The sequence below is a fragment of the Phacochoerus africanus genome, chromosome 14 (assembly GCF_016906955.1).
Source record: "Phacochoerus africanus isolate WHEZ1 chromosome 14, ROS_Pafr_v1, whole genome shotgun sequence".
Lineage (NCBI taxonomy): Eukaryota > Metazoa > Chordata > Mammalia > Artiodactyla > Suidae > Phacochoerus > Phacochoerus africanus.
This window is the reverse complement of record NC_062557.1, coordinates 38,999,741-39,026,461: the sequence shown is the minus strand read 5'-3', so window position 1 is coordinate 39,026,461 and position 26,721 is coordinate 38,999,741. Positions and strand designations below refer to the sequence as shown.

At 46.0% G+C, this 26,721-nt stretch overlaps 1 long non-coding RNA gene across 2 annotated transcripts in view; it reads left to right on the top strand.

The window, feature by feature from the left end:
* Positions 1–7,614, top strand: part of LOC125115104 (uncharacterized) — a 28,693-nt gene extending 21,079 nt beyond the window's left edge. For both annotated transcript variants that reach the window (XR_007131982.1, XR_007131981.1), the window contains 2 exons: positions 3,210–3,381; positions 7,013–7,614. This is a non-coding gene — a long non-coding RNA (uncharacterized LOC125115104). The remainder of the gene's footprint in view (positions 1–3,209; positions 3,382–7,012) is intronic.
* The last annotated feature ends 19,107 nt before the right edge of the window (positions 7,615–26,721 follow it).

The window sequence follows — 26,721 nt, the reverse complement described above, 5'->3', positions numbered from 1 at the left end:
CCACGAATTACTAGCTGTGCAACCCTGGTCCACTTATCTAAGCACCAGCTTTCTCATTTGTAATGATAAGGATAGACATCTTTTTTTTTTTTTTGCCTTTTCTAGGGCCATTCCCACAGCATATGGAGGTTCCCAGGCTAGGGGTCTAATCGGAGCTGTAGCCACCGGCCTACACCACAGCCACAGCATCGCCAGATTCGAGCTGCGTCTGTGACCTACACCACAGCTCACGGCAACGCCGGATCCTTAACCCACTGAGCGAGGCCAGGGATTGAACCCACAACCTCATGGTTCCTAGTCAGATTCGTTAACCACTGCGCCACCATGGGAACTCGGGATAGACATCGTCTTGCAAGGTTGTTGAGAGCTGCAATTCTCAAACTGTGTTCTTTGGAACATCAATCCCAGGAGATGCATGAGGATGGGCTTCCTTGTTGAGTGAGCTTGGCAAATCTTGAATATCACACCCCCATCTTAGGGATTCTAGAATAACATTAGACTAAGCAAGCTCTGAGAAACCTGTTAAAAGACTCCATTTAACTTTGATGAACACAGCCTTTTCCAAGCAACAGAGTCCTCTTTGCAAGGAATGCAAAGTTGCTTCCTGCAGAGCCAGTGTTCTATGTAGTGGACTTTGGGGAAATCTGTTTGCTGGGATTTAGTGAGATGCTAAACCTGCAGGTCCCGGCAGGCACTTGGCGGGTACCCAGGAAGAGGGGGAGCCTGTTACACATCTTCCCTAAAGTCAAGATGTTTAATCAAACCTCTCATAGCTGAGCCGAAGAAAAACATGTTAGGCTGTTGCGACAAGTAATTTTCCAGAAAACAGTTGTTGATCTCTACACAGAGAGGGAATCACTTAAGGTGGAGTTCATTACATGGAAATAGGAGCACTTGCTGTTGGGGAAGGATTGGTCAGACCTGCACCAGCAGGAGATAGTGAAATTGGGTAACTGGCCCACAATGGCCAAGTCTGAACTCTTTCCAATAAAAAGCCCACCTTATATACACAAGCCCCAGTGTGTCCCATCGTGTGGGATCAGGTCTGAGTACCTTCAGGTCCCACGCCTTTGGAAAAAATTAGCAATCTGTATCCCAAAAGCCTTAAAAATCTTCCCACCTAGGAATGCTTGCTTCTGGAATTACTGTAAGGAAACCATCCCAAATGTAAGCAAAATGAAATGCATAAAGCTATCCATCACCACATTTTAATGGACAAAACTGGAAATCACCCAGATGTCCAATAGTTGGGGAATGGTTAAATCCACTATGGGGCTTCTCTGTGTTAAAGACCTTATGGCCATTTAAAATGTATATGAAGAGGAGTTCCCATCACAGTGCAGCGAAAATGAATCCGACTAGGAACCACGAGGTTGCAGTTTCGATCCCTGGCCTCACTCAGTGGGTTAAGGATCCGGCGTTGCCGTGAGCTGTGGTGTAGGTCGAGGACTCGGCTCGGATCCTGCATTGCTGTGGCTCTGACGTAGCCTGGCAGCTACAGCTCCGATTAGACCCCTAGCCTGGGAACCTCCGTGTGCCACAGGTGCAGCCCTAAAAAGAAAAAATAAATAAATAAATAAATAAATAAATAAATAAGTAAAATGTATATGAAGAGTTTTGAATGGTGTGCAGACACACTTAGGTTATAATGTTAAGGAAATAAAATGGGCACAAAAATATAGTATATACATTATAATAACAGCTATGTTTGGGCACTGAGGAAGAAAACCTTTCCAACGTATCGAGTGGTTATTTCGGAGCAGAGATACCAGTGATTTTTCATTCTGTTCCATGTGTTTTAAAAAAATCTTCTTTTATTCTACATGTTTTTGCATAGTTCCACGCTTTATACAGTAGTTATCAGGAAAAGGTAAACACTTATTTGAAAAGAAAAAAAAAAAAAAGACCAAAAGCTGATTTAACCAGTAAATCTAAATGGTATTATAAGCACTATTGTTATGTCAGAGGAACCTCACCTCTCTGAATGGTGCCAGTTTGGGCTGGGGAGTGCCACTGACCAAACCCCTGGAGAATCTGCCCTGTGTTGTATCTCTGTAGAACACACACTTTTACTTAAGAATTTTATTGAAACCCACTCGGGTTTTGTGTTTGTTTGTTTTTGTTTTTTGGCCACGTCTGCAGCATGCAGAAATTCCCAAGGCCAGGGGTCAATCCCAAGCCACAGCAGCGACAATGCCAAATCCTTAATCATTGGGACACCAGGGAACTTCTCCACTCAGTTTTTTAACTTAAATACATGTATTTTAGAATAAAATTTTAACTCTCTACATGGAAAAATAATATCACTTTCCATTCATGGAAAGTAACTGCAAAAATAAACGCAATAGAGCAAAAAACCAAATGCAATAGAGTAAAACAATATTATTACATTCTAGACCAGTAAAGATTCTGAGCTTGAGCCCTTATTTCTCTCTGTTTGATAAAGAGTAAGGGCAGAGGGGAAAGTGTTATCAGGGAGAAAGGGACAGGTTAGCAAAGGTTTAAGAGTTATTAAAATGTCCTAGCCCAACAACAGATGCCTTAAAGGAATCCAAAAAATTGAAAGATCATTGAACTGATCTTCTCTCTGGAGATTTTGATTTGTTTGTAATGATTTGCCCAGGCAGCTCTCAAATTGCCCACTAGACCACATCCTGGGGGAGGGTGCTGGACAGTATTCCTAGCCCCAGTGGGTCTCCCTCACTCTGTGGCTACTTGTCCAGCTGATTTTAAGGTCAAGGACAGGTGTTTCCACCACCACTGCCTTTCCATTCCTCTTACAATTCCAAAGCCCCACGCTTGTTCGAGCCCTCGGTGTTTCCATGCAGGACTCCAACACCTTCATCATTTATTTGCAAAGTATGTTTGGAGGCTTGTAAAACCATAAACTTGCTGATGCGGTGCCAGTTCTGACCTGAAACAGGCCAGACAAGTTTAAAAGGGAGAAAAGATGCCACCAGTGCTGGGAAATGGCGGAGGCCAGATAAAAGCTTAGGACACTTAAATTCACTCATTATACAGATGAGAACACCAAGGCCCGAGAGAAGGGTGAGATGGAGGGTCAGTGACAGAGCTGGGTTAGAATCCGGGTCCCCGAATCCCAGTCCAGTGTCATCTCCCCACTGCCCTCCATCTAAAGTTTGCTCAAAACCTAAGTCACTGTTTGCTTTTAGCATGAGAGGTTTGCTTACTTTGGAATCCCTTTCTAGGACCAGAAACTAAAATCGTGGATCAATAAAGAAAAGAAGCGTCCTCCTGCAAGTGTTTCTTCTGGGTTCCTTGAAATGTCAGTGACCTCACGTCTCGCTCTCCTGATTGACCCCCCGCCGTGGGCTTGCTTGGCTCAAGGAGGAACCACGGATTCGTGCACTTCGGCAGAAGGTAGGGACCTCCTCTCACTCATTCAACCAACATCTAGAGAGACTCTCCATCTGTTGGTGTCCTGGTCCAGCTGCCTCCTTCACAGAGACCGACTACAGGGAGGAAGTGAGACACGCATAGAGTCGCCCAGCTAGTAAGCAGCAGGAGCACAAGTCTTCTGGACCCAAGACCAGTGCTCACCTTTTTTTTTTTTTTTTTTTCCCTTTTTTGGCCTCCCCATGGCATATGGAGTTCCAAGGCCAGGGCTCGGATCTGAGCCACAGTTGCAACCTAAGGTGCTGCTGGGGCAATGCTGGATCCTTTAACCCACGGTGCCAGACTGGGGATTGAACCTACATCCTGGCACTGCAGAGACACTTCAATCCCATTTCGCCACAGCAGGAACCCCTCACTTAAAAAAAAAAAAAAAAAAAACTTTACAAAATAAAATTTGCTTTTAAACTTGGACAAGCACAACTCTGGCATCAAGAGCATCAGTATGACCCTAAATAAAATGTATTTATGTAATCCATTCATTCAGCAAATACAGATTGAGTGGGATGTGCCAATATGTACTGACCCGGGATGCAGAGGATGATGGCCTGGAGCCCTCCAGGTGTGAGGTGAATCTAAAGTGGGAGCCACCAGCCTGGTGTGGGTTTTTCTGGAGCCTTGTTCAGCTACATGGGGTCAGGTGCTAAGGGAGCAGGAAGCCAGATCTAAGCAAGGTTGTGGTTTCGCCAAAGGAGCGTGATGAAGGAAGGGAGAGAGAGAGAGTCGAGGGTATGTAAAGAAGTGATTACGATGAAAAATCATGGGATTTAAAGGTGAATTTCATTTTCAAAACTTTTTTTTTTTTTTTTAAACTTCACCAAATGCATTTGGAAATCCAGTGGTGATGCCCATTCAGGTGATAGTCATCTTTGTTGGGAAGCTGTCTTGAGGGTGTTTGCCTGGGCGGATTCGACTTGGAGACGGTGGAGGCCCTACTTGATTTAAATTGTTGTTTGAGCCACTGCTCAATCTGAGAGCCTCAGGACGTTCCTTCCTCCGGAAGGAACATTTTGAGACAAATCTAGGGGTCAGTCCAAAGCTCAGGAGCTGCAGCTCAACTTAGAAAGCCCTTTTTAGAGCATTACTTGCGTAAGTCAATAGTCGGCTTCCTATTTCAAAGAAGACTCTGTTTGTTCTCAAGGCTCCCTCGTGTCCTGGGCACCCAGTGGGGTGCTAGAAAACACAACCACTCCTCTCCTGACGTTATTTTGAAAGAGCCAGGCCAGCTTGGACCCTTTAAGCAATAGTAAATGAAATACAAGCCAGCCCACTGCCCCCTCTCGGTTTTGGATTCTGTCCATCCTCTGCCTCATCATCACTTGCTCAGGATCCGGCCTCCTTTCCACTCATCGTGGTGCCCATGCGGACGATCCGAATTACCCGGATTTCAGTGATGTCAGCAGCGGTAATGATTAAGTGGAGACACCCTGCCCCATTCAAACATCTCCCTTTTCCCTGGCGAGCCCCATGGCGAGCCAGAGAGCCACGTGCCTCCCAGAACTTGCGGCTAGGGTGCAAGCGAGGTAAGATGAGCACACGAAAATGCTTTCGACTTGAATCAGGTTCACCCCACCCCCCCACCCCCACCTTCCAGCAGCTCCCAGTGTCGGCCTCCTCCCCACTCGGATGCCACAGTCTTTGGAAAAAACTCAGAACAGATATTTCACTACCAAGTGGCAGCAAACAATACCCGAAGGTCTAAGCACCACAGGAGCACATGCACATGCGTAAGTGTTCCAAGATGCACGCTTGCCATGTGTTCTCTTCACGTGAGTTACAACCCAAAGAGGAACATTTTAATAAAGCAGAATTCTAGAATCCTAACTGACGTAGGATCTGGAGGGAGGCAATCCAGAACACCGTGACCTACTTTAAGATTCCAGCTCCAGGGTTGCCTTTGACAAGAGGACATCCAAACAGTGAAGAATGGTTGCCAGTTGTTATTTCAAAAAAAGAACAACCAAAGGAAATGCAGCCCCCCCAACACACACACACTCTTGCCCTCACATTCCCGATCCCTAGAGGAGATTTAAAAAAGAAAAGCCCAAGAAATTCCAGGCATGAACACCTCCCCAGATAAGACAGAAATGGAAGAAAACCAAACTTTTAAAAGTAAGCATTTTGATCTTCATGCAAACATGGAGTTAATCTTGGGACAGCTAAGCACAATTACACAGATGAATTCATTGTGTGAAATGGTCATTGAGCGTAGAGAATGTTAGTGCCAGTTCAGAGTCCAAGCTCTGTAGGGGTCATACCTGAATCTGCTGAGCTGAGCACATGGAAACCTCGGTGTGCATTCAGGCTTGACCACTCTTTTTAATTTATTTCAGAGTTGCTCACCGGGGTGGCTTCAGGAAATGCAAATCAAATGTCCACAGTGGTGTTTGAAGACGGCAGGGTTCTGATGCGTGTTAAACTGAAAATATAAATAAAAATCTCTGGGCCTATATTTACATGCATAAAATTGTTCTTAAGATATAATTCTTTACTCTTCCTTTGGCTTTTGTTCAGTTTTGTGCACAGAGAGAGGACACGGACACTAGACTGGGCATGACGGCAGCTGGGTTCTAGTTCCAGCCCAAACTCGCCGGGAGTCCTGGGGTACCTCCTTCCTGACTCTGGGCCTTCACACCTGCAAGCTGAGGAGTTTGAACCACATGGTCTGACCCTGTAGTTCTGAGGCCACGTTTCAGTGGAAACACCATTTCACCTCAAGTTTTTTATTTTAAGCAAATGGGAACTGCTTTTAAAATATAAAATGCATATGACTGCACAGCTTGATGGGCCTACCAAACCCACAGACTTAGGGCCAGAATTGTAAAGCACTCTCCAACCAAGAGAATATTCTAAACTCATCAATATCCTTGGCCATAGTGAATGTGTGAAACTCAGCACCACAAAGAAACTGCCTTATTGAGAGGATTCTCTCCCTGTTTATAACCATAAACTATTTGCCTGAAAGAGTCCTTAGCAAATCATGTAGGCCCAGAGAGGTTAAGAAACTTTCCCAAGATTCTCAGGCAGCCAGAGGGAATCAGAACCAAAATGTAGGTCTCCTCACTCCTAGCCTGGTCAGGACTCCTGCATGTGGCCCACAGTTTTGTTGTTTTTTGGGTTTTTTTGTTTGATTGTTTGTTTTTTGTTTTTGTATTTTCTAGGGCCACACTTGTGACATATGGAGGTTCCCAGTCTAGGGGTCGAATCCGAGCTGTAGCCGCCGGCCTACACCAGAGCCATAGCAACACCAGATCCGAGCTGTGTCTGCGACCTACATCACAGCTCACGGCAATGCCAGATCCTTAACCCACTGAGCAAGGCCAGGGATCGAACCTGCAACCTCATGGTTCCTAGTCAGATTTGTTAACCACTTGAGCCACGATGGGAACTCCGTGCCCCACAGTTAGATGGTTTGACTTTCAGAATTTTCCTTAACCGTATTCACCTAAACCCTTCACAGGAGATGGAAATGTTACCTTTTATTTTTTAATAGTTAGATCTTGTAATTTGCTAGAGAAATGATTATTGATGAAAAACTCATAGTTGCCTAGTCTGTAGGCCAGTCTCACAACAGAAATGATGAAGGTCTTCGTTCTAGGTTGTTGTCGCTGCCTCATCAGAAGCAGAGGAAGCAGGAGACAAGCAAAGGAAAGGGGGTCCCTGAGCCCCGTAGGCCTGAGAGGAGCAGCCTCCGCTGGAGATGTGTGAGCTGACCTCTGAAGCTGGACTCAGAACAGGTCCTGGCGTGCTGCTGGCGCTCGGGCCTGTGGGAAACAAGGTGGAAAAAGGAAACCAACCCAGGTATGTCCCACAATGCCCACTGATCCTGCGTCTTTGGGAAAGGGACTCTCATTTCCGGCGTTCTCAAATGCTTGAGCTGCCAGCACACTTGTCTCCCAAATCAGAGCTTATGCACAAGGCATCACACCTCAGATGCACTCGAGTTCAGTGACCGTGTGTGCTCACGTGTCCACTGGGGAGGGATGGCAGGGCCCAGAGGCCAGGAGAGGAAGTGCCAGCTGAAGCCCACGGAAGTTACACTGGGTCTAAGCGGAGCTAGCTCGGCCTGGTGGAAATGGTGCAGAAGCAGGGGGGGCCCAGTTTCAGTGCTGTTGAGCCATATGACCTGGGCAGAACTTACCCTCTCTGTTTCCTCATCTGTGAGGTGGGGGAGAGGCATACCCCCCACCTGAGGGTATTGTTAGGGGAACTGAAGCAGAAAACCCCCCTACCTTAGCAGGATCTCTATTGAGAGATGCTACCACTTCCTGAGCACCCTCTAGCTGCCAGGCACCCATTAGCTCATCTTACCTTCACAGCTGAAAGTGTTTTCACCCACGTTAGACAGTGAAAGATGCGGGACCCAAGGTAGGATGTCGCCTTGACACTCAACCCTCCCCCACCAAATCACAAATCAATGTCACCGTCATTTGTGAACAGTGACGTGGCACGTGGTCCACTTGTGTATCCTTTGGCATCTGTGAGACGAACATCCATTTTCCTCTTTTCCTTCCCAGTTCCCACACTACCCCTGGCGTCCTCTCCCATAGCTGACACCTATCCCTAACTCCTCCTCAGTAGGAAAAGCAGCTTCCAATGTCGGAAAGAGGATGGGCCACAGCAGACTTGGTGAGACACCCTGTCTTCCAGCCCACGTGTCCCCCTCTCCCCTTCGCATACACACGGTCACCCACATAGCCAGTCCTGTCCTTACACTGGGAACTGCTGGCCATCAGCAAGGTTCAGGTGCAGAAGGAAGCACGTGTCAGGGGTCAGCCTGGCTCTGCCACTCGCCATGTGACCTAAGCCATTCTCTCTCCAAGCCTCAGGCTCCCTGTTGGTAAAAGGACAGATCTGGCTGAGGTGCCTCTCCAGGGCCGCTTCAGCTTGGCTAGCGTGCAATGAGAGTTATCGTCCACCAGAACATGCTGCTTTTTCCAGCTCCCAAGCATAACAAGGATTCTTCCATTCATTCTGGGTAGTTTGGACTTTTTAAAAAAATATCTTACTTTACCAGGTTTTTGAGGTCCACTGCCACTCAAAGGCCAAAATCATCCCAGTGTCAGCAGCTAAAAGCAAATCAGTTCAGAAAGCATCTGTGTGTCTCATCTGAACACAATTTCTGCTTTGAACCTCATGCCAAGTCTGGGGCTTATCAGCCAGACTGTGTGAATTACCATATGAAGAATGTTCTTGGATCATATTTAAAAGAATCCTCTTTTCAGTTTAGAAAATAAAAACACCCCAGTCCTCCAGAAAATACATACAAATTTTTGTCTAAATGTCCAGAGCCATGGCCATCTTCTGAGATATAATTGTCTCCCCCTGGAATAAAGGAATCTTGTAGCTACAAGGGGAGCCGAGAAGCCAGAACACTCTGCTCAAGACTACAGCGAGGCCACCACAGACGGTTGTCCAAGTCGTTCACTGCACAAGCATGCTCCACGAATGAGCGGGGAGGTTGGAGGCTGCCTGCCCTCCACTAGCCATGCCGAGTGTCCAGCATGAGATGACATCAGTTCACAGGGAGGTGCACCTTTTGGGAACTGACAAAGGCACTGTTGATGCTAGCAGGCAGCCCTCAGCCTGGAGAAATAGGTCTGCTTACATCGTCTCCCAGAGGCTCATGGCAAGAGGACACAGCAGAAAGGCAGAAATGAAGGCGAGCTCATGGGGTGGGTGTGAGAAGCAGCTCCATCTGGAGACCTTCTTAGTTTCTGCAGGGGCTTGTACCCCGAGTCCATCCAGTTGGCTTCCAAAGGCACACTGGGAAAACCCAGGGACTGCTCCCCACCTTCCCTCCCCTCCCCTTCCTCCACCACCCCTCATTTGGGGCTCAGCTCAGCCTTCCCCGGCCTCCCAGCTAACGCTGGAGTCCTGTTAGATGTTCTCAGAACACTGTTTTTCCTTTATCAGGTTCACGTTGCACTTTGCAGTGAGAAGTTTGCAGGTAAGTTGCTTCATCTCTGTCTCCCTGACTCCACTGTCTGCTGTGTGCTCTCGGATCCCCTTCACAGAGTGTGAGATACAAAGCAGGGGCTGGGGGTGGATGGAAATTATGTGAATGAAAGGGCCTGTGCCTTGCACTTCTGCAGCTCTTCCTACCAGGCTAGAGGGCAGTTTGGACACAGAAACAGGCAGTCTTCATGACCTAAGCCTTGTGCTCAGGCCCACAGGATAGAAATTAGAAAAGACACCCCAACCCTGGCCTGGCATCCAGAAAACACAGGAAGACAAATACAAATGCAGCTTCCCAAGCTCAGGCCACGCGATCCGGCCATGCAGGATTTGTATGTGTAACAAGGTGCCCCGGGTGAGGTCAGGGTTGAGAACCCACAGCTGTGGTTGCAGTGGGTATAAGGAACCTTCGATACCAAGGAGGAGGAGCCGAGGGCCAGCCTGAAGGCTCCTGGAAGGCTTTCTGGTGGAAAAGATGCCTCAGCTGTGTCTTGACCAAAGTGAAAGGAGAGAAGGGGATTCCAGATCGAAGGAACAGCATGAACAAAACAGAGACAGGCCCCTGCATGGCCGCGCTGGTGGGCCAGGGCGGTGGGAATGAACCGCGATGACAGGAACCAGGCTTCTGGTGGAAAATCAAGCACAAGTCACCCACTATTCAGCTGAGCTCCCAGAACCTTCTAGGGAGGTAGCCCACGTCTTAGCAACCCAAGAAAAGTTCCTTTGAACGTATGGCTTCGTTCCTATTTTGATTCCATTGACCTTCTCTTTATCTTCTTTCTCTAATGAGACGGTGGCCTCATGGAATAGCCTTCCTGGCCTAGAGCCATCAGGGCAGTATTGCCAGGGCCTTCCTTGATAAATAGGTTGGACTTAAGAATCCCAAATTGTGGGGATTTTGAACATTTATTATGTAATGATTAGTGAATTTTTGTTAATTTTGTTGGGGTACAATAATGGCATTATGGTTTTGTAAAAGAACACTTTCGGGGGGGGGCTTTTTAGGGCCACACCCACAGTTTATAAAGGTTCCCAGGCTAGGGGGTTGAATCAGAGCTGCACCTGCCAGCCTACACCACAGCCACAGCAACTCGGGATCTGAGTCGCGTCTGCGACCTACACCACAGCTCACGGCAATGCTGGATCCCCGACCCACTGAGCAAGGCAGGGATGGAACCCACAACCTCATGGTTCCTAGTCAGATGCGTTTCCACTGTGCCACCTCGGGAACTCCAGGAACACCTTTTATTGAGATGCACACAGATGAAGGTGTGAGATGCCATGACACCTTGACATCTGTAATTTTCTTTAAAATTGTTCAGCAAGTATATAAATATGGCAAAAAAAAAAAAAATCCCAAACTATCCTGGCTAGAAGTCAGAGAAGGCTGAAGCTGGCAAAATGGCAGCACCCGCAGCCAACATCTAAGGCCATGTGTATCCAGTATGGCAGGAAAGGGTCATCTTACTTGATCTAGTAATGATGTCTGGAGTGCAAGGGTCAGGCCCCGGGTCCGTCTTCACCTGTCTTCTCTGGGCACAGAGTGGGGAGCAGGGGCTGAGGTGGGAATGACAGAGGGATGCACGCGGGATGGGCGGGCAGACCCTCAAAGACCTGCCTGCCCTGCAGTGGCTGCAGTCCACATGCTGGGGCTTCAGGTTGTAGGAATTCTCTCTCCTAAACCCCTGCCCCAGGCTCCCATCCATCCTTCCGCATCTTTCCATGGCCTCCTCTCTCCTTACTTGTCCCCTCCTCTCCTCCCCTCCCACACGGTTTGGTCAACGGGCCTCAGCTGGGTTGGCCAGCCAACGCTCCCTCTTAACTGGACTTTTCTACTGAGCTGGCTGTGGCCTGGGCAGGTTTTCTAAGTCCAGCGACTGTGCTATGGACAGGAAGGGAGCCTTCTCGGCACATTTTCCCTCCCTCTGGATCAAGTGGCCTCTAGCAACTGGTGCGGATCTGAAGTTCTCAGCCTGTGCACCAAGCTGCAGAGCAGGCGTCTTCTGAGAAATGCCCACGCCACAGTTCAGTGCCACCCCGCCGGAACCTGAACTATCTTGTCTGCTGTCCAGTTACAAATTAATCTCTCGTCATCAGTGATTAACTTATTCGAGCCACAGGAGCTGCTGAACCAAAACAGCCCCTTGGGGTGAAAGAGTGTCCAGCGTCGTGCGGTGTGTGGATCTGCCTGTGACCCTCCTCACGCCGGCCCTTGTGCTGTGTCAGCAGGGGAGCAGGGAGGCCCGGACAGGGTCTCACTCTGGGCACGTCTGCTTTGGAATGCTCACGGGGCTTCTTAAAGTGGAGGTCCACAGGGCCAAGGGCTAGGGTTTGTTTTTTTCAGTGTGTTTGTCTGCAAGGAAGGTTTTAAAATGGGACTGAGGTGGGCACATCCTCTGGGGACAAATGCCACCAGAATTCAGCAGCCTGGGACTGAGATGGAAGAACAGGAGGCCAAACTGTGGAACTTGCTGGATATTCAGGGGACTCATGGATCATCTCACAGTGGGAAGAGGGCTTGGAGAGCATTGGTTTGAACCTCCTAATCCTACAGACACCAAGAAAGAGGGCTTGCCTCAGGGTCACGGTCACACAGTAGAGCAACAGGAGAGAAAGAACACATGTTGAAAGTTCTCTGATGGCCTAGAGAGTTAAGGCTCCTGAGTTTTCACCCCTGGCTCTGGTCGCTGCTGTGTGGCTCAGGTTCATTCCATGGCCTGGAACTTCCACATGCTGCCAATGTGGCAGGAAAAAAAAAAAGAAAAAGCAAGAGAGGACCTTAGATAAGTAATGCAACTCTTTATTTTTAAAAAAGAAGAAATAGGGGAAGTTCCCATTGTGGCTCAGCAGTTAACGAACCCAACTAGCATCCATGAGGACACAGGTTCAATCCCTGGTCTCACTCAGTGGGTTAAAAGGATCCAGCATTGCCGTGAGCTGTGGTGTAGGTGGCAGATGCAGCTCGGATCCCATGTTGCTGTGGCTGTGACGTAGGCCGGCAGCTACAGCTCCAATTGGACCCCTAGCCTGGGAACCTTCATATGCCGCAGGTGTAGCCCTAAAAAGACCCCCCCAAAAAGAAGAAATACATGTCAAGTGGTATTTATATGTCAGATAAAGGCTCATTTCACCACCGTGAAGATAAGCAACAGACAACTCTCTTTGAAAAAAGACCAGGGACTCCATCCATACTCTGCCACATTTGAAGGTCTCCAAAGTAAAGTTTTCCTGATTTTTCTGAATAATCCTGAAAGATCTGGTCTCACTTCTTAGTTCCAGAGCTTTCCAGAGCACCTTTAAAATGATGCCTTCATTCATCTCTGTGAAGACCTGTCACTCCCATCTAACCATGAGAAAACCACCACACAAACCCCAGCTGAGGGCCATTCTACCAAGAGCCTGACCTGTTCTCCCAAGACACCGTCACAGATCAGAGACGATGATAATTAAATGCACGGTGGTGTCCTGGATGGCATCCTGGAGCAGGAAAGGGCCCGTGACGGAACAAGTGGCAAAATCCGAATAAAGTGAAGTTAATAGCAAGGAAGCAGTGCTGGCTCCTTAGGTGGAACAAATGTCACCATAAGATGTTAACAATGGGGAAACTGGGGGATGGGCGCATGGCAACTGTACAATCTCGGCAGCTTTTTAATACATCTAAAACTATTTTAACATTAAGCATGTATTTAAACATTTTTAAACAGTGCCTTTCCGTTTATCTCAGACCTTTATGAGATGTTGCCTCCCAGTGTCCACACCGCGGTCGGGTGTGGGATAACAAGCATCTGAGAGAGGAGAGCAGGAACCGGGAGGCGGTGGGGGAGGGATGGAGGAGGGCGAGGCAGGAGAGAGCGAGACCAGGGCGAGAGACTCAGAGATACAGACGGCAGAAGTAACTGTAACCATCCAGCCCCTGATGGTTGTGTAAGCAGAAGGTGGTATATTCTTGACCATAAAAAGGGATAGAGCTCTGATGCATGCCACTACGTGGATGAACCTTGGAACCAGCACCCTAAGTGAAAGCCAGACACAGAAGACCGCATTATTAATATTATCATTATTGTTATTATTGTCTTTTCAGGGCTGCACCCGAGGCATAGGGAAGTTCCCAGGCTAGGGGTTGCATCAGAGTTACAGCTGCCAGCCTACACCACAGCCACAGCAACATAGGATCCGAGCCACGTTTGCGACCTACACCCCAGCTCATGGCAACGCGGATCCTTAACCCACTGAGCGAGGCCAGGGATGGAACCTGCGTCCTCATGGATGCTAGTCAGATTCGTTTCCGCTGAGCCACAACAGGAACTCCAGAGAACCACGTTATTGCATGATCCCTTTTCATTTACATGAAAAGCCTAGAAAGGGCAGACCCACAGGACAGAGAGGAGATTAGCATTTTCCAGAGACTGGGAGAAGGGAATGGCAGGGGATTGCTAATGGGCACGGGACTCACTGCCAGGAGGATGAGATGTTCTGCTACTGGGTAGTGGTGATGCTTACACAGCCTTGTGGATATGCTAAAACCACTCAACTGTCCACTTTAAAAGGGTGCATTTTATGGTGTGTGAGTTACATAATAAACTAAAAAGTAAAATAAAATGAAAACGTTAAAAGTAAATACCACCTAATCTGTACCTTGAGGGAGCTCCCGGTGTACTGGGGAGACAGTTTGGTCCAGGTGAGTATGAGCCTTTCCCCTGTGTCTGTTAGGTCCATGGGGGCAGGAATTTTATTTGATAATTTTATTTACCATTGTCTCCCAGCACCCTGCACAGTGCCCGGTCCTAAGAGGCTCTCAAGAAGTACTTGCTGAATGAAAGGTTGAGTGTGTCAAGTCCTATGACAGTTATGGGGTCCCAGAGGAGGAGCTGAAGGGGACCAGAGAAACCACAGGCTGTGACATGTGACATGGACAAGGCTGACCGTACCACAACGCCACAAAGATTTTCAAAGCCTTCCCCAGTGGCTAATCCAGGTGATCCTGACTCCCCAAGTAGAGTCCAGCAGGGGCACCTCCTTCCAACACACTGCCTACTCTGCTCCCCGGGACCCCATCCTTTTGGATACTCCAGACTCGGTGCGGAAGCTGAGCCAGTCTGGACCCACTCTGCTCCGCCTAGGGAGCTCGCTGTCTCAAGAAAGAGGTGTGAGTGCACACACTCCCACAAAACGTCTAACCGCGGAGTGTGAGAAGGAGAACAGAGCCAGGGCCAAAGTCGAGGGAGTGGGTCCCCGAAGGTTTCCCGGAGGAGGTGATAGTGTGAGGGACCTTAAAACATGAGCAATGGATTGGTTCTGAAAGACGGTTTCTGGGTCGGTATAGCTCCTCTATTCCTTTCACAAATCGTGGTTTGTTTTCCTATTCCTCCTTCCAAGGAGGGCTCCATAGAGCCTTAGAGAGGATTTAATATCATTACCAAAGCCCCAGTAAGGCCCCCCCGAGGTGAGCTACCCAGAGGTAAGTGCCTTAAGAAATGGAAACTGCTTTTTGACTTCTTGAGACAGCCAAAAGGAAGTGAATATTTTTTAAAGTCTGGTTTCAAGGGCCTTATAATGCTGGGTGGCTGAGGCTGGCAATGAAGTGTCATTGACATGTGAGTGACTTGGCAGAGGACTCTCCATCACAAGCCCGAGCCCAGAGGAGAAAGAAATCTGCAGAACTATGCATTGCAGTCTTGGCAGGATATCAGAGCAGGAAGAGCAAAGGCTTTGCAGTCAGACAAAGCTGGGTGTGAAAAACAGCCATGCCGCTCACCACCTGTGTCCTCTTAGGAGCTGCAAATCCTGTGCTTCAGTCTGCTCGTGTGTGATATGGGGATGTAGTCCCTGGCCACCTGGGTTGCTCTGAGTTCAAAAGGATAATATGCGTGAAGCATCCTGATCAATGTCTGGCCAATAAGAGAGCCTCCAGAAATTGCAGGTATTTGTTTTCATCATTGTTACTGTGGTAACTATAGAGACGCCTTGTCAATTTGGAGAGTATTTGAAATTAAATTTCCATCCCCAAACTCTCTCTCACCCTCCAGTTTATTCTAAAACCTACTCAAAGAACAAACTGAGCTTCAGAATTTTCACCTGGGCTAAAGTGCCAATGGCGTTTCTACACCATCTCATAATGGGTATCTGTTGGGAAATCACAGAACCACAGAAACTGAATTGGAGCCAGGGAAGCACCTCTAGCTTTCAGCCCTCTCTGTAAAACTAAAGAACACAGAGATGGTCTCAGTGGATATGCTGAGGATGAGACTATGTCCGTAAAACATCTCAAGTTTTCAAGCCAAGGCGTTCCTGTCGTGGCTCAGCGGTAACGAACCCGACTAGTATCCATGAGGATGCAGGTTCGATCCCTGGCTTCGCTCAGTGGGTCAGGGACCCGGCACTGCCATGAGCTGGGGTGTAGGTTGCAGACACGGCTCGGATCTGGCGTGGCTGTGGCTGTGGCGTAGGCCAGCAGCTGTAGCTCTGATTCGACCCCTAGCCTGAGAACCTCCATATGCTGAGGGTGCCGCCCTAAAAAGAAAAAATGTGAAGTCCAGTTTCAGTGCCCATCTCTTATTGTCTTCAGTCCTGCCTGCTGCACTACTTTAGAAAGTAATACTACTTGGAGGTATAAACTCACACAATTTAAACAGAAGGAGAAAAAGAGAAGGAGGGGGAGGGGGAAGGAGGAAAAGGGAAGAGAGGAGGGGGAGGCACTGGCACTGGTAATTTTAAAAACACTCAGGTGATTGCAGTGTGCTGCCAGCAGCCCATTGGATGGGGCCAGTTCCCTCTGGCACTTAGCCGATACCCTCTTGGTGAAACAGCAAACTTCCTCAAGTCTCCCTACAGGCCTGGTTATGTTTAATAAAATTGCACCAGCCTGACATTTGTTGTACTTGAGTGATGTGGCTGGATGCCACGTGCTTATTGTAAAGCAACTACTAGGAATGTTAGGAGCCGCAACAGATCAAGGACAAGGCTGTGTATTTGCCTTTAGGTGTTCATGGAGGAGGCAAGGCCTCAGCCCAGTGAGAGTTGCTGCTTCAACACTGGCTGATTTACCAGGGATTTCGGATAGTCGCTGGACATGCAAAGCTGTTGATAGGATTACAGACACCACATCCAAAAGAGTAAGTCAAAAGAAAAAAAAATTTTTTTTAAGAATTTTAAAAAGTAAAGCGTAGTTAGTTGTTCCTTGTCGGTTTTCTGGATTCCTGTTTTCAAGTTGTTTCTTGGTTTCCTCGTTGTTCATGTACCACTAGGTGGCGCACATTACAAGATGTTGGCCCTGAGGTGGGGCTGCATTTATCATTATGTGGTGACTAGAAGGAAATCAGAGGTACCGTTGCCAAATTTAGCAAATAAAAAGTAGAAGACTTTGGAGTTCCTGTGGTAGCTCAGTGGAAACGAATCTGACTAGCATCCGTGAGGACGCAGGTTGGATCCCTGGCCTCGCTCGGTGGGTTAAGGATCCAGTGTTGCCGTGATCTTGCATCCTGCGTTGCTGTGGCATAGGCCAGTGGCTACAGCTCCAATCCAGCCCCTAGCCTGGGAACCTCCATATGTCGAGGGTGCGGCCCTGAAAAAGAAAAAAAAAAAAAAAAACCTCCCAATTAAATTTGAATTTCACATAAACATTATTACATGGGGCATGCTCACACTAAAAATCTACTTGTTTCTCTCAAATTCAAATTTAACTGGGGGTCCAGTATTTTACCTTATGATCTTAATCAGAGGGGGACTTTAGGGAATAAGTAGGTAATCTGTGGCTCTCGGCTTTGTCAAAACTAGAATTTTTGGTGGCATATTTGAGTGGATCAAGAGACTCAAAGTAATGTGAAACCAGCCAGCATTTATTACCCTGACAACCATAGTGTGACACTGTCTTCAGGAGCTAAAGTACTAATGGTTAACCCTGGTTTGCCCTGCATGAGTATATGTATCCAGCTGTTCCTGCCCCACTACATCTGTCTTAATCAAGACAAAGTTCTGGAATACTCCAGCAGACTCTGTTGCTTCCTTTGGCAATGGCTTGAGTGTGGCCTCACCCTATGCCTTGTAGCTCTTAGAGTAAATTGGACCCACGTTGCTTTGAGGGGTACAATCTCAGTGTGCAGTTTGACAGAGAATGGCATCGGTTGTTTGTTTTACATGTTGAATTTGGTGGCATACGTGAAAAGGTTAGGGCCATACCTCCATAGCTGACATCCCTTGGCCAGCCTCAAGTTGAATACCTCATCGAGAAGAAAGCAGGAACTTGACCTGCATCCCTGAGCTCTTTCTTGACACAAATTGGCCAATCTCCCTTCTTGACCACAAGCTTTCTCCAGGAAGGGACCAGCATCCTGCAGAGAGAAAAGCTGCAGGGCAACCTTGAATTTGACAAGCACATGATTCAACATGCACTTGAAGTCCCCAGAATCAGTGCTGCACCCAATGAACTTTCCAGACAGACTGGTTGTCCCAGTTCTGTAAGCCAACGTCTGGTCCACTTGGTCTCCCCATATGACAGTTGAGTCCCTAAGGAGAAGAAGAAAGAAGGAAATAGAGAAGCTCAGAGTTTTCAAAAGTGAGTCTTAAAGGCTACCCAGCTACAGCCTACTCTGATATCTGACTATTCTCTGCTGAGGTAGGGGAGGAAGGGTTAATGATCAGACATTTGTCTTAAACCCACTGTTAAGAGCTTGCTTCTTCTCCTGCAAGGTGACTGTTTGCAAGACTAGATAACATGGGAAAACACTTAGATAGCAAAAGCAATTCTTTTTTCCTCACCCCCCCCCAACTCTTTTCTAGATCTATCCTTTTTAACAACTTTATTGGGATACAAGTCATATTTAAAGTGTGCAATTCAATGGTTTTTAGTATATTCACCGAGTTGTGCAACCATCACCACAATCAATATTAGAACACTTTCACCCCAAAAAGAACCCCCCTACCCATTAGCAGCCATGGCACCATTTCTCCCAACTGTCCCCACCAGCCCTAAGCAACCATTAATCTACTTTCTAACTCTAGAAGTTGGCCTACTCTGGACATTTCATCTAAGTGGAATCATATAACATGTGGTCTTTTGTGTCTGGCTTCTTTGACTTCGCATAATGTCCTCAGGGTTCACCCATGTTGGAGCATGTCAGTACTTCATTCCTTTTTCTGCATTCATGTTGTTTATCTGTTTATGCATTGATGGGCATTTGAGTTGGTTGTCTTGGCTGTTGTAATGTTGCTATGTACCAGCTCACAGTCGTAATGGACTCTCCTACAGATCTTGTGACTACATTGAGGTGGGTCAACTCTCTTGCTTCTAGAAACTCAGAGTAGAGAAGTCCTATGTGGACGCTGCTTCCACCACAAGAATAAAAAGAGAATATTCACTTTTGGAGAAGGGACCCCTGGGAGCCGGGGACCTCCTCTTGCAGATATGTGACAACTTATATGAGTTCATGGGCTCTGAGGATCTTGGAGAAGATCATGAGGTCTTCCATCTGCAGAATGGGTTCCTGATGCCTTTGCCCATCCTGGTGGTCCTTCATTAAGATATCCACATGGAGGGAAATTTGGCTCCGAAGGTAACACCATATTTATACAGCCTCATCAGAATAGTCAGACAGTGACATATTTGGAAAATTTTTGCTCTCTGAGATATCCTGAATTCCTTAGGTCAACACGTGGATAAGGATGAACAAAAAACAAGCTGGATTTTTGAGATTTTCCTCACAACCCCCAGGGCCTAATGGTCCTGGAGAGGAGGCTGAGCGCTCCTCCTTGGGAGGGGAGGAATCAAGATTGACTAGAGTGGGAGTTCCCATCGTGGCGCAGCGGAAATGAATCCGACTAGGAACCGTGAGGTTTCGGGTTGGATCCCTGGCCTCACTTAGTGGGTGAAGGATCCAGCGTTGCTGTGAGCTGTGGTGTAGGTCACAGACGTGCGTGCAGCCCTAAAAAAAAATAAAGCAGGAAAAGAAAAAGATTGACTGGAAAGAGTTATCCTCCCTCCCCTCCTGAGAGGTTCCCACCCCGGAACTCTGCCCATCAGCTGGGATTCATTCCATACACCTTCCTGAGTGCCTTCTCTGTGCCAGGTGCTACAGGCAAAAAGACCACATTGCTTTGCAAGTGAGGAAACCGAGACTCACAGTTCCTGAGACAGCAGAGCAAGCGATGTGGCAGAAATTTTAACCTAAGCAGGATGACGAAAGAGAAGCCTTTCTGGAAACTTCGACCATGACGAAAATATTCTACTATTCTCAAAAGGAGATAATTATCTAGTGAGGAGAACAGAGAATAAATAAACAATTAAATAGACACAGATTGGTACCAGAGGTGAGTAACACAGAGAAATCCGGGGTAAAACCAAGAGACTGAAACCAGAAGTGGGGAGGAGGGGCGCACAAGGTGGCCAAGGACGTGCCCCCCAAGATAATGAGGTTTGAAAAATAAGGAAGCCTCTACCAGGGAAAAGAGCGGAAGAAGAGTTTCCTTGCAAAGAGAGAGCAGCAGACACAAAAGCTCCGGAATGGCCCACAGCTGTAAGAAGTCCCTAAAAGGTTGAGGGTGTGAGCCGCCATCCAGAGCGGTGAGAGACAGGCGGGGGGGCCCACAGCAAAGGGACCTTCCCATCACGCTGAAAGTTGGATTTGATTCTGAGATTTATGGGGAACCATTGGAGGATTTTAAACTGAGGGGAGAAAGTAAACCTCAAATTCTGCAAAGTTTACCCGAGCAACACTGTGGAGCAGGGATTGGAAGGGGCACAGGCAGAAGCAAAAAATACTCACAAACCTCTTCCAAGCCTGCCGTGGCCTGCGCAGTCTCCCCAGGGGGAGGTGCGCTGCTCTCACAGCTGTGCGCCCTCCTCGGTCTTCCGGGTCAGCCCCTGGCATCCTCTTCTTGTCCTCGCCATGCAGGAGTAGACCACCGTGTGAAAGTCCCAAGAAAGCTTGCTTTCTAGGGAAAATTTGAGTTCTTGTGAGCCTGAAATGTCTTGATTGTGCCCTCACTCTTGACAGAGAGCATTGCCCTCAGCACTTTGGTGGACACTGCTCCCTTGTCCCTTGGAGATGCCAGTCTGGTTCCCTCTCCTGTGATCTCACATTTGAAAGAATGATCGTGTGCTTCTCACTCTCTTGAACATTGTATTTCAGCCTTAGCAGCCTTCCTGTCAGGTGCCTTGAACACATCAAGCTTTGACCTACCTACTGACTCGTTTCCTCTTCCAGGAATTTTTTTTTTTTTCCCAGCTCCACTTTAATTGTTTCATTACTCAGGTCTGAGCTCAAGTGTCAGCTCTGAGAGGCCTTTCCTTACCAACCGAGCTAAACTAGCAAATACTAGATGCGCAAAAAAGATCTAGCAAATTAATTTTTAAACGTTAATTGATCAGCTAATTCTAACTAGTATTCTGTAGACATATTTCAGAAAGGAATTAGTATTTGGACTAGGCTCAATTTGCAATGTAATTCAATTGGGAAAAAAATGAATCTCAAATTTCTATCTCATGCAAGACACAAAAATTTATTGAGATGACTTATACATCTAAATGTAAAAGAAAAACTGATAAAATATTCTAGAATGAAACATAAAATGTCTTCATGACCTTGGAAGATGAAAGATTTTTAAACAGGCACATGGAAGGTTTTAACCATTAAAATAAAACAATAAATTGGACTAAATTTAAAACCTGACCTCATCAAAAGACATAGTTACAAGAGAGAAAAGGCAAGTGAGAAAAAGATATTTGCAATACACAATATGCAAAGGACTCATTTTTAGACTATACCAAGAACTTTCATATTTAATGAGAGAAGACAAATCAATAGAAAAATAGGCAAAAGAACAGATACTGCACAAAGGAAGATATCCAAGTGGCCCACACACATATGAAAATCAGGCTCAATTTCACTGTTCATCAAATAAATGCAAATTAAAAACACAAAGCAATGCCACTATGTATACAGTCTTAGTCTATTTGGGTTGCTGTAACAAAATGCCATAGACTAAGTGGCTGATAAACCACAGAAATGTTTTTCTCACAGTTCCGGAGGCTGCAAAGTCCCACAGTCTAGGCACAGATTTAATGTTTGATAAGGACCCACTTTCTGGTCCACAGACTGTGCTTTCTAGCTGTGACCCCCGCAGCTAGAAGAGATAAAGAATCTCTCTGGGGCCTTTAATCCCATTCATGAGGACTCTGCCCTCATGACCTAATCACTTCCTAAAGGCCACATCTATAAATGCCATCCCATTGGAGATTAGGTTTCAACATGAGGATTTGAGGAAGCCACAAACATTCAGGCCATAGCATTTCACCAAAATGGCTACAATGGAAAAGAGAAATGATACCTAATGTGAGCAAGTGTTTAGAGCTTCTCAGCCTCTCATATTCTATGGTAGATATCTGTTTTTATCAACCCCTTTGGAAGTAGCCCTAAAGCTAAACATATGCATATCCTATGATTTAGCGGTTTCAGTGGTGGGTAAATACCCAAGAGAATTGTGTGTACATATGTTTTGATGATGTTCATCAAAAGATATTTACCAAAAGAATGTTCACAGCAGAACTATTAGTAATAGCCTAAGATGGGAAACTACCAAAAGATGGGAAACTACCAAATACTCCCTCAACAGTAGCATGGATAAATAAATTGTGATATAATTATAAATTTGAATACTATTTAGCAATAAGATGTGAAAATTAATAAAGGGAAACCTCACAAAAATGGGATCAGGAGGTCAGAAGGGGAGGCTTCACATATGTACCTCTCCACCTCAATACAGATCCCAACAGGAAGAGATGTATTTTGCATCTCTAGCAGGAAGTGATACTACTTTACTACCACCAGCAGGAGAAAGGTTTTCTCCTTGACTGGCAATAGCTCAGCCAATGAGAGCTGTCAGAGCCCAGCCAATGAAAAGCCATCATACTTCCAACTCCCAGTTTCCACCAATGGACTTTTTGTTTATAACAGCCCCTCCCAAATTCCCCTTTCTCCTCTATAAAAGGGTTTCCTCTGCTTGGCTTTATTGGATTTGCTTGTGGTCTGCCATAGTTGCATGTCCCAAATTGCCATTCTTTGCTGCTCCTGAATAAACCTGTTATGCTGGTTAAATAACTAGCTATTTTATTGTTTTAGGTTAACAGAGAATAAGTGAACTATTATTATGTGTGAAACATGAATGAATCTCTTAACATATACTTAGGAAAAGAAGCAATACACAACAGAATTTGTATTCTATGATTCCATTTATAAAATTCGAAAACAGGCAAAACTAATCCATGGGTTTCTAAAAGTCAGTGTATTAATTCCCATTGCTTTCTTTGGGGGTGGGTGGGCAGTGGGGGACTGGGTAAAACTGGGAGAGAGAACCAAGGGAAATCCTGGGATGATGGTAATGTTTTAGCTTTAGATCTAGGTTCTGGTTACATCACTGTATTCACTTTGTGAAAACTCATCAATCTTATGATTGTGCATCAGTCATAAGTGCACACTTATGATTTGTGCACTTTCCTTTATATATGTTATTTTTCAGTTAAAAGTTTGCCAAAGAATCACTGTGGGGATTAAATAAGATAATAAATTACTCAGTTCAGTGCCTATGACATGCACCCATTAAATGTTAATTGTTAAATTTCATAGGATAGTGACCAGTGACTATGATGAGCTGAAGTGAGACACTTATTTAGAAGTACAGTAAGTAAATTTAAAAATTGGACCATATCCATTAGGATGGCCATTATCAAAAACAAAAACAAACAAAGCTAGAGAATAAGTGTTGGCAAAGATGATGAGAAATTGGAAACCTTGTGCAATGCTGACAAGAGTGTAAAATAGTGCAGTCGCCATGGAAAATGGATGGCAGTTCCTCAAAAAAATTAAACATGAAATTAGCATATGGTCCAGCAAGTTCACTTCAGAATATATACTCAAAAAAATTGAAAGCAGGAACTTGAGCAGATATTTGTACACCAGAGTTCAAAGCAACATTATTCATAATACCCCAAAGGCAAACAACCTAAATGTCCATCAACCAATGAATGAATAAACAAAACATATATATGTACAATGAAATATTATTCAGCCTTAAGAAGGAATGAAACTCTGACATAGGCTACAATATGGATGAAACTTGAAGACATTATGCTAAATGAAATAAGCCAGACACAAAGAATATTGTTCCTAAAAAAAAAAAACTCTCCCCACTGTTCTGCAGTACTGTCTGTTTTTGTCATAAATTAATAAATTAAGTGACCTATATGTGTTGGTCTGGTTCTAGACTATTCTATTAGTCTATTTGTCTATTCTTGGGCCAAAATATCACACAGTCTGAGTTACTGTAGCCTTACAACAGGGCCTGTGATATGAAAATCTGATCCTTCCTGCTCTGTTCTTCAAGATTGTCTTGGCTCTTCTTGACCCTTTGTATTCAATATATATTTCAGGCTCATTGTGTTTATCAATTTCCATTTAAAAAATACGCTGGGATTTGATTGGGATTACATTGAGTCTATTAATCAATTGGAGGAGAATAATAACCCTTTGAATTAGGAACTATTATTATCCCCATTATAGAAATGAGAAAACTGAGGTTTGGAAGCTTAAGTTACTTACCCAAGATCACATGGCTGGGATTTAAACCCAGTGCTGCACTTTCCTATGTCTGACTTCGGAGTCTTCACATTGAACCATTCCTTCCAATAGACCGAAGTATTGCTGCTGCTTGTATCAACCACAATAGTATTAAGCCTCTGAGGACAGAGACTATGTCATCCACGTTCGTATCTCCTTAGCTCCTAGATAGTGCCCAGGATTAAGAAACTGCTTAATAAATATTTATTAAATTATTGATTAAATGAGTGAATAAGAAGAGTAAATCACTAGCTTCTGAGCTTATATCATATAAGCTGACAGCCAGCTACATTTGTATTTGTTCCTTAGATACGAATTTCGGCAATGAACAGACATCAATTAAAGCATGTTTTTGTTTTGTTACATTTTAACCCCTAAGAGCCTGAGTAAGTGAGATTTTGTCCCTGAAGATGACATCAAAGGACAAGTGTTGGTTGGGAGCACTCACTGTCCTTGGCATTCACCTAACTGCCATTTGGTTTCCTCTAAGCGTCGTATCCAACTTTGTTCTCATTTTGATCCACCTGCCAGGACTGAATTGGAATAGCAGCCACAGTGCCATATGATCAACGTTGCTAGGCACAGGGAGTTTGCAGGATTTGAACTTCTCTGCATCGCTTCTCCCTAACAGCACCCTAGTTTCCTTTATTGGAATCATCTCTTCTGCACCAAACAGAGTCTAATAGGTCCTACCTACTCCTAGCCATGAGGTGGACAGGTGACCCAAGCTTGACCAATCTGACATTCCTTCCCTGGGATTGGAATTTTGAGCAGAGGGCAAATAAATAAGCAGGGATTGGCTGCAGTGCCTTAAGCACTGGCCTGGCAGCTCTTCCAAGGGGATCATTGCTGAGGTTTCCCAACCATGATTACCGGTCTCCTTCAATTCTCTAGCCCCCCACATTAAATTTCTTTTCTGCCCAAGTTAGTTTGAGTTGCAACCAAGAGATTCCTAACAGATACAGAATCTAATGCCAGAAGTGGGATGTTGCAAGGCTAAGCAGAGGCATGTGGGTGAAGGGAAAGAACTGATAGGAGAAGTTAGTAATTCTTTTTCAAGTCAGAGTAAACAGCTGGTTAACCTGTTGCCTCTTAAGCCTTGAGATTCAGACTGTGTGCTTCCCAAGGCTTTAAGATGAAAGGATATTGTAACAAAAATTTCAAATTTTGGAGTATGCTGATAACTTCTTCAGCAAGGTCTTCCAAGAAAGAGCAGATTAAACTGAACCTGATCCATTCAAAAGTAAAAGATCTCTGACTGTCATTACTAACCATGGCATTAGCCAGAAGCGGATAAAGTGGGATCCCGCTAACTTTTTAAGGGCGTCATCTTGCCACAGAAGGCTCGAACTTGGCTCGCAGTGGTCTGTGAGATTGATCTCCAGGTGCCTAAACTCACATCGTAGGAAGTGAGCCACTAAAACACTGCATCCCCGAGAAGGGCCATCCTCCACGATGCACATGTCATATGGTCCATGAAGGACAATTCATGGAAGACATTTTCCCAAAGAGATGAGCAGGAGCCACAGAGGGCAAAGGGCAAAGGGGAGTCTTCCAGAGGCCAGGACTGGGGGAGATAGATACTTGCTGCTGGGGCAGGATATCTGTGTGATTTCTGGTAGAAATGACATGGGCTGTGGGTAGGTGAGACTGAGAGTTGTTTCCTGTACTGTGTTACCCTGGTCTCTCCATTACTGTTTACTGAGTGCGTGACAGTGATTCAATTTACCATTTAGCCTCACTGGACCACACAGGACCACACAAATTCCATTTATGAGTTTCTGTTCCGGAGAACCAGACTGGCTTGTCCTTTCAGGAAAAGAGGTTGCTTGTATTTGTGTAAAGAGTGGGTGTATTTGAAGGCATATTTATGGGGCTATGGGTGAGTGTGGATATTGAGTAGGCGAAGGGGGCAGACTGTACTCGATAGATTGTTTTTGCAACTCAGCATCCACTCACTCTTCTGATAAAATGACTCCTCCAAATGTGGTTTGATTGGCATCATGATCCTGCCCCCATATCCAGGGATGGGCCTTGATCCTCATCAGCCAATCAGCATATCTTATCCTTTAAAGAGAGCCAATGAAATGTCTGGAAGGAGAAGGGTCCCTCACTCCTCTCTCCCCATCTCTCTTCAACAAAAGTTGCTGGAAAGAGGACCACCCTTCCTCTGGATGGCATCTGGTTAAGATATGGGGGCTGTGGTCACTGTGGGAGATGGGGAGGCTCTGGCCCTTGGTGACACTGTTTGAATCTAAATCTCACCTATATCCATCCCCCCTCAGCCCCTTTCAGTTATGGAAGCCAAAATATCCTCATGTGGTTTAAGCCAGTTTGAATTAGGTTTTCTGTCACTTGCAGCATAAGGAGTTCTAATAGGTACAGCCGAAGTTTGGCACTTTTATCTTTTATTAATAAAACCTGTTATTTATCCAGAGGTTTGTGGCTTCCAAAGCATTTGCATAGACAGATTTCTTGATCTGTCACCTCCCCTGTGGAGTAGGCAGACCATACGTTATCATCTTCTTCTTACTAGATGAGGACATTGGGATGAGATTCCACTTTGCCCAAAGACAGACAGCCAGTAATCAGAGGAGCTGGAGTTTGGACCCAGGGGAAAGTCTCCTGTTGCCACAGGAGTTGCTCCAAAGCCATCACAAAAGGTAGCAAGGAAAACAAGACGGGCACGAACCTCATCCACCTGGTTTCCTCTCCACCTCACCTTCTCAGCAGCGAGGGTAGA